The sequence below is a fragment of the Equus caballus genome, chromosome 7, assembly GCF_041296265.1.
Source record: "Equus caballus isolate H_3958 breed thoroughbred chromosome 7, TB-T2T, whole genome shotgun sequence".
Taxonomy (NCBI): Eukaryota; Metazoa; Chordata; class Mammalia; order Perissodactyla; family Equidae; genus Equus; species Equus caballus.
In genome coordinates this window covers 36,074,389-36,093,433 of record NC_091690.1, presented here as the reverse complement: position 1 = coordinate 36,093,433, position 19,045 = coordinate 36,074,389, and the positions used below count along the sequence as shown (strand labels likewise).

The 19,045-nt window shown below is 46.7% G+C and overlaps 1 protein-coding gene across 2 annotated transcripts in view; it reads left to right on the top strand.

Annotated features, from left to right (window-relative positions):
- KIRREL3 (kirre like nephrin family adhesion molecule 3) overlaps window positions 1–19,045 on the top strand; it is a 535,215-nt gene that overhangs the window by 198,737 nt on the left and 317,433 nt on the right. The window lies entirely within an intron of this gene.

Genomic DNA, 19,045 nt, shown 5'->3' with positions numbered 1-19,045 from the left:
CAAAGTTGTACATAGAGTTCTCATATATCCCAGTTTCCTTTGTTGTTAACATCTTACATTAGTATGGTACATTTGCTATAATTAATGAATCAATATTGATATGTTATCATTAACTTAAACCCATACTTCATTTAGATTTCCTTCATTTTCACTTGATGTTTTTTTTCTGTTGAAGAATCCTCTCCAGGATACCACATTACATTTAGTTGTCTTGTCTCCTTGGCCTCATCTTGACCGTGACAGTTTCTGAGATTTTGTTTGTTTTTGATGACCTTGACAGTTTTGAGGTGTTCTGGTCAAGCATCCTGTAGAATATCCCTCACTTGGAATTTATCTGGTATTTTCTCGTGATTAGATCAGGGTTATGAGTTTTGGAGGAAGACACAAAGGTAAAGTCCCATTTTCATCACATCACATCAAGAGTACGTTCTGTCAAGATGACTTGTCACTACTGAGGTTGACCTGGATCACCTGGCTGAGGTCGTGTTTGTCAAGTTTCTCCACTGTAAAGTTACTCTTTTTACCCCCTTCTCACACTGCATTTTTAGAAGGACTGTGTCACTATGTGCAGCCCATACTTAAAGAGTAGGGAATTGTGTTCCATCGCCTTGAGAGCAGAGTATCCACACAAATTATTTTGGATTCTTCTTCACTGAAGATTTGTCTGTTCTCCTCTATTTAATTTTGCTTATTTATCTATTCAATCATTTGCTTACGGTCTGAGTCCATACTGAATCCACACATCAATATAGACTCATGGATATTTATTTCATAATTTAGGTTATAATCCAACACCACTTTATTTATTTTGTTGCTTAAATTGTTCCATCTTTGCACATTAGGAGCTCCTTCAGTTGTATTCTGTCCCTTTGGTATATCCCCATCATGGTGGATTTTTGTTTGGACTATATGGAAGTGCGTCCCCGAAACAAAATATGTTTCTCAGAATATGATCTCAGTTTGAAATAGAGTTGTTGCAGATGTAACTAGGTAAGATGAAGTCATATTGGAGTAGGGTGGCCAATTAAGCCAATACGACTGGTGTACGTATAAAAAGAAAAGAGACACAGGGAGAAGATGGCCACGTGATGATGGAGGGGGAGATTGGAGTGATGTACCTACAAGCCAAGGACTGCACGTAACACCAGAAACTAGAACGAGGCAGGAAAGGGTTCTCCCATGTTTCAGAGGCAGCATGGCCCCACTGAGCCTGATTTTAGACTTCTGGCTTCCACACAGTGAGAGAATAAATTCATACTGTTTTAAGCCACCCAATGTGTAGTAATTTGTTATGGCAGCCGCAGGAAACTAACACAGAGCACTTCTTTATTTTCTGGCACTACAAGATGCTCTGGACTCATCTTGTATATGACCTCGCCAGTCATAGAATCAGCCATTTCTTCAAAGAGCCCCGATTCATTTTTTAGGGAATGGCATTAGAAACCAAAATCTGGATTCTGGATGTGTTTATTGCCACCAGAGTGTTGTTGCTTCTAGGCCCTCTTGGAACACAGAGAAGGAAATATATATGTGTATACTAACCCTCACATATATGCATATTTATAAATATTTCCATAGCAGCCATCTGTATCATATTAAGCTAAACATGAGTTCATTGTGATGTGTCCAGCTCTAATCCATTGCCACGTGGATGCATTACCTCATTCTAGCTGCCTCCTTTTGCTTACCTGTAACTCCCACTCCAACAGTGAGAAACCTGGCTCCCACGGTCTGCCACCCGTTTACTCACTTGTTCAACTCCAGGGAACAAGTATAGCATATCAGAATTATTAACCTGGGGATTCCTTTTTAAATTCACACAAAGGTGCTATGTGGGCTAGTAGCAACCCTGAATCCCCTCCAAACTGAGTTTCCTCCCAGCCAAGTTGAAGAGCCTGCAACCTCTGTACTTTCTTCCTCATCTTCTCTAATACCAAACCTAGACTCTCAAAAGGACCTGTTATCAGTTATTCATATCTTTGTATGAGTCAGAATAAACTAGGCTAAGCTACAGGAACAAATGAACGTCAACATCTCAGCTTTGCTTAGCACAGCAAAGCTGGATTTCTTATTCACATCACATTCTGGTGCACTTGGGCAGCCTTCCTCCACCTTTGGCTTTATCACTTTGAACTGATGGCCTCCAAAGTGGGGACAGGAGGGGGCAGGAGGGCTGAAAGGTCATGCAAGAGTTTTTCAAGAGCCAGGTCGGGAAGTCCCTTACATTCCTCCTGCCCACATGCCAATAGCCAGAACTGTGTCATGGCCTGAAGCTAATTTCCAGGAAGGCTGGGCAGCAGCCTCCCTCCGTGAGCCCCAGAAGAGCCTTGTCTCTGCCTTAATCTGTGTGTGAATTTGGGTCAGTGTTAACTTTCCCCAAACCAGTTTTATTTTAAATCTTAACTTTTTAACAAAGGTCTTATTTTATGATAAAGGAATTTTGAAAATTTGTAATCAAGGAGAAAGAAAAGGGCGATTTAGGAAATTTTCTTACTCCCTCCCCTGAAAAGCTATCCTATCATAAGTAGCTCCTTTTTCTATCAATACATATGGTCAAACTTCTGGATGGTATTTAATTTTTGTAAAGCATCATCCCTGTTGATGACTCATGAAAGCAGCTCCACAATTCCCTCTTACTCTCCAGAGCTGCACTGGCAAATGACAGTGGATGGGCCAGGTGGGCCATGCAGCCCTTTGGTGTCCTTGCACGATGCATGGGTCAAAGGGACTTGAGAGGCACCGTTCAAAGGCACCTTCCTCCAGATGACTTCTGCTGCTGCAGGAGAACAATTGTTTTTAATAGGAAAGGAGATGAGTCCCATTCTTCACAGAATTTTGGTGTGAGAGGGAACCTTAAAATGAGGTCCAAATAATTTTTTAATGACGCAGAGAGAATGCTTATGATAATTTAACATCAAGGGGGAGAAAAAGCATGAGACAAAATTACAGACACAGTATGATTTCACTCTGCAATACTCTGTCAACAGAGAGAGCAGAATACACCAAGATATTAATGGTTTTCTCTGATTGGAGGAATAATGGGTGTGTTTAATGATCTTGTTTATACTTTTGTGTATATTCCAAGCTTTCTATAATAAGTATATGTTACTTTTATAATAAAGGGAATGCTAAGAAAAATTAGGAAGATCTTCAATCCAGCTCGCCTCCCCATTGGAGAGATGAGGAAACCCACCCCCTGAGAGGTTGAGTGATTTGTCAACATCACCCAAATGTTAAATTGAAAGATCAGGAACCAAAGTGCCAACATAGAGCTTGGTCTTCTCCACAGCTCCAGTCAGAGAGCAGAGCAGATGTGGGCTGGGCCCTGGGGAAACGTCACCCCACTCATACCCACACCACACACACATCCACACCTGCCCTCTTCACCCTGATCCAAAATAGCCAGAGTTAAAAGTGGTTCCCAGACCCTCCCTCTCTTTCAGCCCGGAGGCCTGGGAGCTCTTACAATCTCTATCGAGGGAGAGGAACTTTTACTTAGCATCTGAGATAGGCAGGTATTGTGCTGGAACTTCCTGACTCACCGAGACCCAGCAGGAAGAATGGGAAAGCAAGGGTGGGGAGAGGACGACTAACATTTGAACCATTACAAACTAAGCCACAAGGCTGCTCCATCCCATTCTACAGATGAAGAGATCGAGGCACACTCATGGCCACCAGCGGCCAAGTTAGGACACAGACTCACCGCAGGCTCTCTGCCCCAAGGCCCTCATGTGAATGCCAGTACCACTAAGCCTACCTCCTGTACCATGTTTCAGGTGTATATTAAAAGCTCCACATACTTTTGTTGAATTCATTTAAGACCACAGTTGTATCCCGTTCCTGAGATTTCAGCAGGCTTTCAAACCTCACCCTGGAAACACCTGCCAGCCTAGCACAGGTGGCCTGACCTGCATCCCGAGGCAATGGCTTTGTTGCCAGATGTGGGCATCTGAGCACTTCTGGGTACCCACTTACCTTTGCACTGGACGTCCCCCAAGCCTGATGCTCTGTCAGGAGGCTGCTCAGGGAAGATATATACTGATGAGAAATCTCAGCCCCCAAATTCATTTTTCAAAGAAGCCAAGCAAATCTGGTGATTTATTCTCTGTCATTCTGATCCCAGCATATGTTCCACATCAGGTAAGTGAGATGGAAGGGATGGTTCAGCAAACATTAAGTTAAAAGAAGCCCTGTCAGGCTGCCCCATGAATAGCTGGTTTTTATTTAAAGCCACAAAGTCATTAATTACATTAAGCAAAAAGCTAAGGCTCTCCTGCAAAATGCTTCTCGAGTGTTGTCAGCAGAAGATGCTGTTCTTACACGATCACAGTACACACGCCCACACTAGCTTGGGTTCATGTTGTTTCCTCATTTTCTTCCTTCCTGTCTGCAGGCTCTCCCTGTTTTCCTTCGGATCTGAATCCCTCCCTGCCTGTCTGTCTCTGTGCTTGCTGCCCTTCTTCCCTCTCCTAATCCCTTCCTCTCTCTTCCTTTCGTTGTGACTTTTGTTTCTGGTCCCTGAAGCACAGTCCTCTCTTCCACACACAGCATGGGGCTTCCTGTGGATGCCATGAAGCCGGGCTCAGCCCAGCCTCCTCCTCCAGCTCTGCCTGTGGTCGCTGACAGAGAGCTTGTTCTCTCCATCCCAGCCAGCTCCATGTCTCCTCCTGAACATACAGATGGTGGCAGAGCACTTGGTTCCGTCAGTTCTGCTTGATCCTAGGAAGGGAGTAGTAGGGCATGTCATGAGTTCATGCAACTTGGGAGGCCATCTGGAAGAGAGAAGACATTACAGTGACTCTAGCTTGCTACTGCAGTGACCATTGTGGATGGAGCCCTGTAGATGGACAGAGGGAAGGAAGCAAAGAAGAAAGGAAAGAAGGACAGTATCATTTTATTCATACATTCATTCAAGAAGTATTTACTAAGCATCTATTGTGTGCTAAGCTTGGTGCCAGCTGTTGAGAATATGGACATAAAGTCTGCATCCATAAAACAAGGTTTTGATTCTAAACAGTCTAGCTGCAGAGATACACATGGAAACAGTGATTACAATACAATGGGAGACTTCCTATAAATAGTGATTGGGCAAGCTTTTCTGGGACTATAGAGGGAGAAGATAGCCTTGCTTGGGTGGGGCAGGTAGAAAAGGGTTAAAAAGGTTTCCCAGGAGGCAGTTCTGTAGACAAACAAGGTAAGAAAGGAAACACATGTGTTTCGGGGCAAGAGAATAGCCATGTTCTTAGTCACAGAGGACTAAAGGGCTGAGTCCTGCGAGAGACCCGCTGGTACAGCATGACTGGGACAGGGGCGAGTGTGGGGGATCAAGCTGTAGGGTCTCAGGGCAGGTCACGGAGCCTTATAAGCCTGACCAACAGTCCAGACTTCAGTGTATGGACAATGGGGAGCAACTGAAGACTGTTAAGCTAAGGAATGACATGATCCATTTGCATTTTTGACAAATCACTCTGGCAGGTGTGTAGATTGGCTTATAGGTTTCCGAGACAGGTGGCTGGAGACAACCATGCAGGTAAGAAATGCTAAAGGCTGTAACCACAGCAGCAGTGATGGGCACAGCTGCCAGGGGCATTTGTTGAGCTTCTGCTATACTAGGCACTGGGCTACATGCTTTTATATATATCACCTCTTGTGTGTGTTTAGAAGCATGTAAACAGTTTCATAGCTCATCATACCAAAACTAAGTGCACACATCTGGTAGACTGTAACGTAAGAAGCATGACCATTCTTCTATGCTGAAATGATATAGATGGGTCCTTGAATGCAAGTGAAATAGCTTGTCTCGGTGTTTATGTGGACTGTGTGATAGCTTTTGTTCAAAAAGAGCTAACACGGCACTCTCCAGACACTGGGAAGATATGTTGGTTCAAACTTTCTGGAGAGCAGCATGGTCATACTTTTCAAAAGCTGTAAAATATGCCATTTTTGTTCCAGCAATTTCTATTCTAGAAATTCAAACTAAGGAAAAATTAGGGGTGTGTGCAAAGATTTAGCTAAAAGGATATTTATTGCAGCATTGTTGTCATAGTAAAAATATAAAAGTAATACAAATTGCAACAATTGAGGACTAGTTTAATACATGACAGCACAATGGCACAGGTGCATAGTTTCAGTCATTAAATGCCATAGTGTGGAAGTATACTCGTAGACATGGCAAGATGTGTGCATTGATTGAGTCCCTCTTCAAAGATACAGTCTAAATAAAAAGGGTGATTGCTATGCAAACACAACTCCAAGACAAATCCCTTGGCCTCCCCTTGCACTAGTTTCCAATATATTTTTAAGTGAAGAAGCAAGATACAGAACAACAAATATAGTATGATCCCAGTTTAATTAAAAAGAAAAATATGCACATGAGACTCTCATGAATATACAGTCCTAGAAAGGGTGGCAGAATATCTACTGGAATGTTAAATGCGTTTATCACGGGGGGGAATCAGAAGGGTTGCATAATTTTTATTTTATTCTTTTGAATTGTCTATAGTTTTTTTTCATCTTTTTGTACAATGAGTGTATATTGCTTATATTTAAAAAATGGAGAGCAGGCAAAGGAAACCTATCGCGGTCCTTACAATTGTGCTTGAGGGTGTCAGGCCACCCTCTCCCATTGCTTCATTTATTCAACCATCATGCTTGATGTACCTGTTATTTCTAGGCATCATGGAAGGTACCAGGGATACAAGGATCATTAAGCATAGTTCCTGTCCTCAAGGAGCTCACAATCTCAGAGGAAAATTGATTAATAGGTAAATAGCTGTAACATGGTGTGGTAGGTTTATGGGCTCACAGTTGAGTCTGATTTTTTCCAGTAGGTGATAAAAAGTGACTTGCATTTAGTTGCTCTGTCTGTTTTTCATGCATCTGTTCTTGTCTAACAAAGTGGCTGGGAAAAGGCAGCATGGTAGGGTGGAAAGAGCACTGTGCTGGGAGTCAGCTCTAGACTGGCCCTTCGACTAACCCAGGGAGCCTTTGTGTCTATGGAGCAAAACTGCCATTTGGTGACAAGACCTCTCCCTGCCTCCAAACTACCTTTCCAGCCTCACCTCCTGCCCTTGCCTTCATTAACTGCATTCCCGTTGCGCACTGGAACCATCGCTGTCCTCTAGACCTTCCAGACCCTTGAACAACTCAGTGGTTTTAAACATACTGTTCTGTTTACCGCTAACCCCAGGTTTCTCCACCTCAGCACTATGGACATTTTGGGCCAGGTCATTCTTGGTTGCGGGCTGTGCTGTGCCTGTGCGCTGGAGGATGTTTGCAGCATCCCTGGCCTCCACTCACTAGAGGCAGTAGCATCCCTCTAGTCATGATCATCAAAAATGTCTCTGGACATTGTCAAATGTCCCCTGGGGGGCAAAATCACCCCAGGTTGAGAACCACTGCCATCACCAGCCATGTGACCTCGGAGAGGTCACTCAACATCTCTGGGCCTAAGCCTCTTCCAGAAAGTTGGGACATGGAAATAGATGTGAGCTAATGTCCCTGTGGCTCTGACGGTGCACAGTTCAGCCAGTGTTTGCTGGGCTCCTCCTCCATGCTCACCACGTGCTATGGGGAAGTGGGCACTGGAGGAAATCCTGTTCCTGCTCTCTCAAGTTGCTGGAAAAACAAAACCAGTACATATCAAACAATTAACAAGCAACAGACTGCGGCGGAGGAGTTGAGTCCACTTGTGAGGCACTGACAACACGTTCCTACACTGCAGTCCAACTCGTTCTGCTGGTCCAGGGCCCTGAGGAAAGGAGAGAGATTCTCTCCTGATGTTTAAGGTTTGGTACCGCTCACAGATGGCAGTGCTGACACCTCTCAAGAAGTCACATGGGGCATCCCTGGTTACAAACCCAAATTTCCAAGACCTCATGGAGGCCTCACGGGGCCATTGCTGTCCTGGCTTCCGCTGGACCGCTCCCGGCAGTGCCAGGAAAGCTGGAGCCCTGATGGCTGAGTGTGAACCCCATCACCCAGGGCTCATCTGAAATACTTCTATGGGAAAGAACAGCAGAGGGAGGACTTGGTGAAAGGAAAAAGGGTATTCCCCTAAGTCCCTCTGTTCTCTTTGGATTACCACAAAGTTTTAACCATTGTCTTCTGTGGCTCCAAAATCCTTGGTGCGTCCTAGAGACTTGTTCACTGAAGCAAGTGTTTTCCCCACACTTTGGAGAGATGTGCTGCATTGGGGCGAATTCCTAAAGAAAGACTCAGTCTCTCTAAAGGGACCTAAATTAACCCCGATGTTCGCTCACCTAATATTGAAACCCAAGGTGGACCTGGTCTTGCAGCCAATGGCCTGTGGCACCGTACCTCTGCTAAGATATATATTTTATAGCGCTTGTACAGCATCTCATTTGATTCCCACAACCACTCTGAGAAGTAGGTGTCAGTGTCTTTATACCACCAACGGGACACTGGTTCTGCAAGATTTCATCACAGAGCCAGGACCACAAGCCCAGGTCTTCTGACTCACTCGTGCCCGCTGCATGGTGCCCCAGGAAAAGCCACTGAAACACTCCTTCCCTTCCCAGTGCTCTCCCTGTGCCCTGCGCCGAGCAGGGATGGAGCCTCAGAGCCTCGGAGAGACCAGAGCTGCCCTGCCGTGGGCGGGAAGGAAGCTCCTGTAAACGAGGCTGGACCAGCTGCTGGAGGCCAGGGCTGCAGCAGAGCTGGCAGAGACTCAGGGAGCCCCTGAAGCCAAGGGCACCCCACAGCCCCTAGCCAGGCCTGAGCACTCTCCGGGGGAGCTGCCCAGGCTCCCAACGTGCTGCCTCAGGACCTGGGCCCTGGCCCACAGGAAGGACGATTGTCCATCAGCCTCACCCACCCACCTCCGTCAAACCACAGGAGTGAGAAGCCCTGAGGCTGCCTCTTCCTCCACGTTCTTCAGGTAAAAAGAGCAGGGGCATTGCCAGTGTCATGCATGAGAGAGCCCCAAATGTGGCTTGAGAAGAAGTGAATTCAAAACCCAGCTTGGTTCCATCATCTATAAAATGTAAAAACTAGCATTTCTCCCTCAAAGATTTGTATTAGGCTTAAAAATGAAAATTTTAAGAATCATATTTATAAGATAATTTCCAGTACCTGGTACATGAAAGGCAATGTTTTGTTAGGAACTATTTCTTGAGCACTAACTGTGCCTCAGGAACGAGAGCAGGCCCTGATCCCCCGGGGCAAACGTGACCGCTGGGGGCGCCTCAGTGGTCTGGAGAGCCAGGCAGGGCCTAGCTGGGCTGTGCAGACTCCTTAGAGGGATGCTTTGGGGAAGCTCAGAAGGAGGGGCACGGCTGTCACAGGAGGAAACAGGAAGTAACACGGTCCCAGGACTCACATTTATCTCCTGCGGGTCAAGATGGGCACCTGGGTTAGGGAGTTACCAGCGCCCTGTATCCTCTCTGCAAAGCTGACTCTGTTGGAAGTGGCCATGCTGGCGGGAAAGATATGTAACTTGGTGCTTAACTCAGTGGGACTGGGGAGAATTGCATTTTGCTCTTGGGAACCGACTTCCAATGCATCCATCTGAATTTTTAAATCGATCGACTCCTTAAGTGAGTGCATCTGGCAAACAGCTTCGTCTGCTTGCCTCCCGTGGCTTGCATATTCTTTTGCAGAACAACTGGGAAGTGAATGCAGTGATTTCTAAGAATGAGGAGCCGTTCTGGGACCTGGGGAGTTGTGTATTTTTGATTGTCCCAACTGCTTAGAAACACCAAAGTCTACTGGACAACTGGTTATCAAGCCTAATGGTAAACTCTGCTATTATTTTATTGAGATAAACCATATTTAGGAGTTCTGGGGACCAGCAGGAGGCCTGTCCTGGGGTGCCGTGGGGTGGAACAGCTTATAGATGATGTACAGGACTTGTTATGGAGCAGCCAGGAGCAGGAGCAGCAACTTTAAAAATAGAAGCTGGGGAGAGTGTGAAGCTGTGCTGCAGTAGGTACAGGACTGTCAGCTTGGTTTCCATTGAGGATGCAGATCCAATTGGCTTGGAAGATGGGTCAGCATCTCTGAGAGAGCCCTGCCCCGAAGAAAGCAACCCAGCCCAAGGGCTCAGCTGTCCAAAGGAGAGCTTTTCCAACTGAAGCTGAAAGAACTTGACGGGCGCCCCATTCTGCCTCCACCCTGGGGGAGGCACAAGTTACACAAATGCAGTGTTGGGGCTCAGGAGCATACAGCCCAAATCCACTCTTGGCCCCTCCGCTTGCACACTGTCCACACATACTGCACTAGGCTTGAGTGGCGGCATGCAGTGTCCTGGATATAGGTAGCCCAGAGCTCTGATGACAAAAGCAAAATTCTATCACTGAAGTCAAACCAGCTCAATTCCAAGGCCCCCTCCGTCTGTGTATCTGAGGGCATAGCCCATCCCAAAGGCCATCAAGGCCTCACTCTGCTGCCCAGGGGACCCAATGCACAGGCTCTGGGCACCAGCTAGAGGTGACTGAGGTGGCCACTAGCATGAACTCCAAGTTCTTTCTCTCTCCTCTTGCATACAAAGTATTCCTTCCTAGGGCTTATTTTCCTGCTGGGTTAGGGTTAGGTCTTAGACCCTATACCTGACCCCCATCTCTACTTCCTACCCTTTCTTTGTTTATTTAAAAAAAAAAAAAAAACTTTACTTTCTATTTCACATTGATATGAAGATTCTATGCAAAAGCCTGTACACAAGAAGCCAGCAGAGTGCCAGCCATGTAGGAGGCCTGTGGTACAAGGGGCTCCCCCTCCTCTTTCTCTCCAGACTCCAGTGTTCACTCTGTCACCCTTGGGACCCCCATCACTTCCACCTCCAGTGAGAGGCCCTACAACCCCCCCCAACCTCGTTCCTATGCGTCAAAATATTCGGGGTGGTGGGGGACAGAGGGAGTAGAGAGTAGACTACAGTATGTCCTGCTGCCTGGCACTTTGGAAAGTCTCCAGAAGTATCCAAATAATTTAGGGTCACAGAATTTTTCACTCTTCATCAATCACTCACTAAATACTTACTATCTTCCAAGTTCAGTGTCAGAGACGGGGACAATAGTGGGAAATAGACACGTGGGCCTCAGGCTCCAAGGAGCTCGCAAGAAAACACACATGCATGCGTGCACACACACATGTGCATGCACACTCATGCTCACACATAGCTTGATGCCCTTCCTATGGCAGAAGCTAGTGTTCTCCCTGTAAGGGAAGCTGTGAGTTGTATGCACTGCTTCCACACCTCTGCCGTGACCGAGGTTCTAGACTCTGCTTTAGTTCTCCTACCTCGTTGAGCCTTGAATTAGGGTTTTCAGAGAAACAGAAGCAACAGGAGGTGGACGTAGAGAGAGGGAGATTTATTTTAGGGAATTGGCTTACACAATCGTGGAACCTGGCAAGTCCAAAATCTGCAGGGTGGGCTGGCAGGCTGCAGACCCAGCGAAGAGTGCAGTTCGAGTCCAAAGGCTGTCTGCTGGTGGGACGGCCTCTTGCTCAGGGGAGTTCAGTCTTTGTTCTCTTTCCGTGTTCATTCGGCTGTAAGGCCTTCAGCTGACTGGATGAGGCCCACTCACAAGTAGAGACTGGAGGGCACTCTGCTTTACTCTAAATCCACTAACTTAAGAGCTAATCTCATCCCAAAACCCCTTCACAGAAACATCTAGAATACGTTTGACCAAATGTCTGGGCACCATGGCCCAGCCAAGTTAAAACATGAAATTAACCATCATCGTCTCATAAAATCAAGAGATTGACCTGCAGTCTGAAGATTCCCTCATTTCCAGTATTTTAGGGGTCTAACAGCTCCAGTAAATGAAACACAGACAGTCCTCTCTCTGTTGGAACTTTCTAGAGAACTGAGATACCCTTAGCAGTTTGCCCAAGATCAATGATGCCACAGCATAGCACCGGCCCCCACCCCCCACCGTAGCTTACTCCAGAGGACAAACCCTCAGGATATAACTTAGCTCAGTGGCCCAGTTCTAATGTTCATGAGAACCACCTGGGGAGCTTTCAGCCAAACAGATTCCCAGCCCATCTGTGAAGATCCTGATTCATTAGACGTGGCACGGGCGTTGGGGGCTGGGCCGTGAAACCTAACCAGCAAGGGAGGATAGCTACTTGGGACCCAAGAAGAAACACCTCCAGGGGAGCAAGAAGCCAAAGATACCGTGACTGCACCCCAGGAAGCTATTTGATTAAGGAACCCTCAGGTGACTTCACCGAGGGTGGTCTGGGGACACACTTCGAGAAATGCTGGCCTGGCCTCTCCAAAGCTTCCCAGCTGAAGCAGTACAGGGTTGGGGGGGGGGGGCGGGGAGTGCCAGGTGACAGGTGCCTTTTGAAAAACATCAGTCAGCAACTTGCTCCGGCTGGTCCTTTGGACCTACCCGCCCGCTCACCTTCCCGTCCCCCGGTGGCTGAAGCTCCACCCCCGCAACCTCCTCCTCAAATTACAAGCCACGCCTGCATGGGGCGGTGCTGCTGGGCTTGGCGCTTCCCTGCACACCTGTTGTTCTCTATGCCAGAAACGGTCTTAGCAGCCCCAAGTGTGAGGGTTCTTGCCAAAAACTAAATCCTGAACCCCCCTCCCCAAAATTTTACCATTGTTTTCTGGTTTGCATCTGTAGTGCATCTTTCCTTCCAACTAACACTTGGAGGTTTCGTCAAACCTGGTTCAGCAGGTTGCAGAGTCTGGGATAGATAAGAGCTAAGCCATCAATGAGAGTCTGCACCGAATCTGCCTGCGCAGGGAATCACCGGAGCCTGGGGCTCTCCAGGCAGGTGCAGAGATGGTGGTTCCCCCAGAGCACCCCTCCCCACCACCTTAGACAGAAAGCAGGTGGAGAGGAAGGGGTTCGGGAGGCGTGGCTGCACTTGAGGATATTAGGATAGAGCTAAGGCCAGAGGATGCTGCCTCCTGTTGCTGCATGCTCAGTCTGTCAACAAAGGAAATGCAGAGACGGGCCTCAGATCTCTGTTTCGGGGTGGATCCCCACAGGACAAAAGCCATGTTGAGTGGATTAGCCAGTACCAAATCTATTGCTTCACAGGAAAATGTTGTTTAATAAAGACGTTAATTGACCACTAGATGATCTTACATTGGTCACTTCTAATGATTCATGGCTGCAGAGGAAGTCAGTAATTCATTCAGCAAATATTGATTAACTGCCAACAGGCATCAGGACCGGCCTGGCACACAGCGCTGAAAAGGACAGTGTCCCCCTGCCCCAGCAAAGCCTACAGCACAGCCTAGACAAGAGGCAAACAAATAATTAGACAACAGGATCCTGAATAACAGTTTTAAATACGGTGAGGGAGAAGTGCAGGGAGTATTCTGCAGTGGGGAAGAGGGTGGGCTCCCTAACCAGGCTCTTCAGCCTTCAAACCTCGCTTCAGCTCGACGGCCTCAAGCCAGTCATCTAACCTCTCCAAACCTCAGTTTCCTCCCTTGTGAAAAAATAAAGAATAAAGTGAGGGGATAAAATTTCTTCGCTCACCCCGTTGGTTAAGGATGACAGAGATAACAAGAGTAACAGCAGGTCCCAGAGACTTCGTGTCTAACGCTTTGTAGTAAATGCTAGTTCCTCTCTCTGCCCCTCCACCTTCAAATGGTGCTGGTTGTCAATTCCTTTCCTGCCTGGGATGAAATGTGGGGCCAAGGCAGGGGCTTCAGGGAGGAGGAAAACTGAGTCTTCCTCAGTGCCATCTGTGAGGAGGAGGTCCGAGGGCGGCAGATGAAAGTGGAGGGACACTCTCTCATTCGGCATAACTGGGTGGAAATATCAGGTCATTCAGAACCGACGCATGAGAGGCCGCCTCCGTAATTACTTGCAACAAGAGGCATGATGGGCTTCGCCTGCCGTTTTATAACCATCAAGGCATTTTTTAAAAGATTCTGTTAATTGCCATTTGCAGACGATTATTATCTATTCAGAATCCCCTGGCGCAAATGAATCACACAGACGTCGTGCCTGAGCTCGCTCGGCCCACTCACCGACCCCAAGTGCGGCTGCAGTTGTAGCGACAGCAGGAGGGAGTGGCTGGTGGGGAAGGGGCAGCAGTCTTGGGAGCCGACCAGAGGACTCTTCCAGGCGTCTGTAGGTCAGGAGAAACCAATTCATGGTCTCTCTGGGCGGATTTAAGGCAGGAGAAGAAGACGGAAGTAAACAGGTGGGTTCTGCTCACGAGCGAAGAGGCGAGCTGGGCTGGCCCATGTGAGCACACAGCAAGGAGGTCCGGGGTGCCTCCCCCACCTCAGGCTCCCCCGATCTGGCTCAAGCACTGTGCCACGTTGAGCTGCAGTTTTTCAGACTCTCAAGGCTTGGAATTTGGGAAAGAAGGAAGCTGGACATACCGACACAGAGTCTAAGCAAGAGTTTTTAATGGAATCTGCAAATCCTCCCATAGAGGGAGCTGGGCAAAACAACAATCAACAGCTAATATTCACACAGCTCTGGCTGTGTGGCCAACACTGCCGAGTCAACCCTACTGGGCATGTCTTATTACCCTCATTTTATAAATGAGGGATCAAGGCTCAGGGAGGTGCAGTTGCCCAAGATCCTACAACTCGTCAGAGTCGATATTGACACCCACATGTTCTGATTCCAGAACCCTTGATGGAAACCATTGTATTCTTCTGTCTCTCCCCTGGGAGCCATAGCATATGAGCTCCCCAAGGACAAATTTCTACTTCTTATCCTTCACAGTGCCTAGCATCATGCCAATATTCGGGAGACATTTAATTAAAAGTTGCTAAATGAAGGAAGGAAGGAACTAGGGGGTTGAGAAGTCTGTCCATGCATTTCAGTGTTAAATGGAAATATGCAAAATGCATGGATATCATATGCGAGTCAGCACCTATCATTCCCATTAAACACCTGTGCTGGCCGTAACTGGAGAGAGGAAAGGGGCGTGTGGCTTTCACTGGGGTGGGCTCCCCTTCTTGATGACAATATCTTTTCAATCATGTCGCATGTTGACTTCAGCAGATACTGCAGGATTTGTGTGACTCTGGGCTCTCTTTATCATCTATCAAAATTCTACCCATCCTTCAAGATTTGCTTCTGTGGAGTCGACCCTGACTACTGGCCCTTATCGAATCTATTAAGCCCCTACCATGTTCCAGGCCCTTCGCTAGGGCAGACACATGTAAGCAGGTAATAACAATGTGTTAGGCTTCGTGCAACATTGGACGTGTGTGTGAAGCATAGGAGCAAGAAAAAGGAGTGATTGGCAGGAGATGGGGCCTGCGGGAAGGTCGGGAAAGGCTTCGCAGAGGAAGATGTACCTGAGTTAGATCTCCAAGTCTGCGTAGGAGACTGACAGGTAAACAAGACGTAGAAAGGGGATCCCAGGGGACAGCCTATGCAGAGGTAGGGAAATGTGCCACGGAAATGTGTATTTTGGAAACTGCGAGTACTGGTGGTTTTAAAAGATTTTGAAACACAAAGCAGATCACATTACTTCTCTGCTTAAACACTTCAGTGGCTCCCACACACGTAGAAAGCAATTTTGACACCTTGCCACCACTGGCATGGCCCACCACATTCTGGGCCCCGCCTTCTGCTCAGACATCATGCCATGCCATCTTTCCCCCAGGCTCATCGAACTCCAGCCACAGTAGCCTTCCTTCTGTTCCTGAAGGACGCCAGCTAGTTCCCACCTCAGGACCGCCACACTTGCTGTTCCATCCCCCTGCAGCTCTCTTTCCTCAGCATCACTGTCTCCACCGCCCCCACCCCCATTTTGGAGACAGGACTCTCATATTCAGGTCTCAGCTCAAATGTCACATCTCCCAAGAGTCCAACTCAGACCACGCCATCCAAAGTAGTCTTCCAACCTACCTCCAGTCACTCATTACCTTCTCCTTTGTCCTTTTCACTATTTGGATCTATCTTACTTATTTCTTTACATTGTCTGTCTCTTCTACATACACTAAACCATAAGTTCATAAGATCCTCAGCCTGCCTGACTGATTCACATGCATTCCCAGAGACCTGGGACACACAGTGCCTGCACATAACAGACACTCAGTATTTGTGGAATAAGTGGATGGATGGATGGGAGGATGGATGGATAGATGGATGGATGGATGAATGAAATGAATGAATGATAGTTACCAGACAAGGCTGATGCGAGGAAACAAAGTATTAAAATGGAGAGACGTACAGGGAGCTTTGAATGTCACACAGATTATTTGGACTTCATCCTGTAGCTGATGGGGATACTAGGAAATTATCATTCTCACCAGACAACTTAGCATTGATTATCTCTTGCCTTGCATTGGCTTTTGAGAGTTTCTCATGCCTAACCCTTATGTCACCAATCAAACTGCCAGCCACATAGCCTTAGCCAATTTTTGCAGAGAATTGTACATCATCTTTCAACATCATTATTTTACTGGATTCTTATGAGCAAGTTCCTCACTTAAACTTTTCTAGCACTGGGTCGAAAATACAGTAGGTTCTCAATAAGTATCTGTTGGCTGATTAAGTTTCTGAAGTGGTCCTTTAAAAGAGTAAAAAGAAGGAAACTAAATAACAAGAGTTCATGAGGATGTGGAGAGAAGGGAACCCTCGTACACCGCTGATGGGAATGTACATTGGTGCAGCCAGTATGGAAAAGAGTATGGAGGTTCCTCAAGAAATTAAAGTAAAACTACCACATTATCCAGAAGTTCCACTTCTGGAAATTTATTCAAAGGAAATGAAAACACTAACTCAAAAAGATATATGCATTCCCATGTTCACTGCAGCATTATTTACAATAGCTGAGACATGGAAGCAACGTAAGTACCCATAGATGGATGAATGGATAAAGAAAATATGACATATATAAATATGACATACACACACGTGCACGCACACACACACAATGGAATATTATTCAGCCATAAAAAATAAGGAGATCTTGCCATTTGAGACAACATAGATGGATCTTGAAGGCATTATGTTAAATGAAATAAGTGAGACAGAGAAAGGGAAATACCATATGATCTCACTTATATGTGAAATCTAAAACAAACCAAAAAAAAATTTTTTTAATGAAACTCACAGATAAAGAGAACAGATTGGTGGTTGCCAGAAGTGAGGAGTGGAGGGTGGGCGAAATAGGTGAAGGTGGTCAAAAGATACAAACTTCCAGTTATAAAATAAGTCCTGGGGATGTAATGTACAGAATGCTGACTATAGATGATAACATTTGCATTGTATATTTAAAATTTGCTAAGATAGTTGATCTTAAAAACTCTCATCACAAGAAAAGAGATTTGTAACTAAGTGCGGTGATAGATGTTAACTAGACTTATTGTGGTGATCGTTTTGCAATATATACAAATATCTAATCATTACGTTGTATGCCTGAAACTAACATAATGTTATATGTCAATTATATCTCAATAAAAATATGTATATTAAAAAAAATTAAGTTGATTGGTTAAAAAAAGAAGAAAGAAACTAACATGAATCCAACACTACGGCCTCTGGGCTCTGGGCTCGTGCTTCAGCCCCACAGCTGCCCTCTGCAGGGTGTGGTATTAGTCCCATTCATGGACAACTCAGGCTGAGAGAGGATAAGCTGGCTGCCCAAGGTCTAACAGCCACAAGGATAAGCATGGGCCAGGATTCAAACCTCAGGCTCAGGACTCCTTCCGTTGTTCCATGCTGCCCTGCAGTCAATTGTCCATCCACACTGCTGGCCTTAGCAGTCCCCGGGCGTGTCTGTCCCAGAAGCAGACTCAGTGGCTACAACTGAATCAAGGGCTCAGCAGGGCTTCCTCAGGTCTCTGGAGCCTCATCACCAATGACGAGAGCTCTGCCTCTTGCCCCGAGGGTGCCGTCAGCCCCCTCCTGTCAGATTTGGTAAAACATGCCCTTGGCCTTCCCAAGAGGTCCTTTGACCCTTGGGCTGAGTGCCTGGTAGAAGAAGGATAGAAAGGGAAGCTGATTCCCTAGGCTTGCTGTCTCTTCCTGTGTCCTAGTGTGCGCCACCGGTGCCCCCCCCCCCCATCTCCCCATTTGAAGCTGACACTCCCTGGAAACCCAGCACTTCCGCTAATACGCTTCCAGCATTGTTCCTAAACATCCACACTCTGCAGGAGCTCTGGGGGCCTTGGGCCAGGGGCATCTCTTTGTTCCATTAAACCAGCCCTGTATGTCTCATGCTGAATGTTCCCTTTACCCAAAAGCAGACACCCCTGCACCCCCTCCTCCATGGAGAGCCCTCAGGCTATGTGCCTGGACCAGTCTCTTGTGGCCAGATAGAACTATTGCTTTGTCCTTGACCCCAGCTCTCTGTGCCTCAGTTTGCCCATATGCCAGATGGAGCAATCTCTTTCTCTTATCTCCACATGGGAGTCCTAGGGGCTGATTACTGAAAGCAAATCACTTTAATTACCACAATTATCAATAGCACTTTGTGATCCCCAATCAAAAAGATGATCATTAAATTCTGCAGCACCCCCTCCCCCCAGTGCCCAAGGCAGAGAGTTAATTCTGTGAGTGCCTGTTGAGATTATGAAAACCCCTGCAAAGAGCATCTGAGAACATGCCCCATTTGAGGAAATGATAATGGAATGACACTGCTAGCTCCACCATGAGCCACAATAATCTCTTCTGGACGGTTCCCCAAGACCCAACTAATGCCATCCCCGTCCCTGAAAACTTGTTTGCTGGCATGGGGATATATGGTTGTGGGCTTGCTTGTCTTTTTAATGGAATAAAAGAAAATAAAAGACAATAATGCCACGTCTTAGGAGGAGAAAGGAGAAAGAAAGAAAAATAGCACAAGATTCCAACCCTGCCCCCCCCCCCAATTTTTTTCTTCTTTATGTGGGAGTGAGTGTTCTAATTCTGCAATGCTGTCATTACTGTAATGGGTTTGGCAGGCCTGTATTATAGCACCGAGGCTGTCAGGAATGGATGACATGCTGTCTGTTATGGGCTCCTACTGTTCTCAGCCAACCGAGGACCAGGAAGACAGGGAAAGACATGGTGGAGAGAGACTCTAGTTAGTTTTAGCCATCCTAAAAGATGATCGTTTTAACCCACTCACAACATTAGAGATGAAATGATAC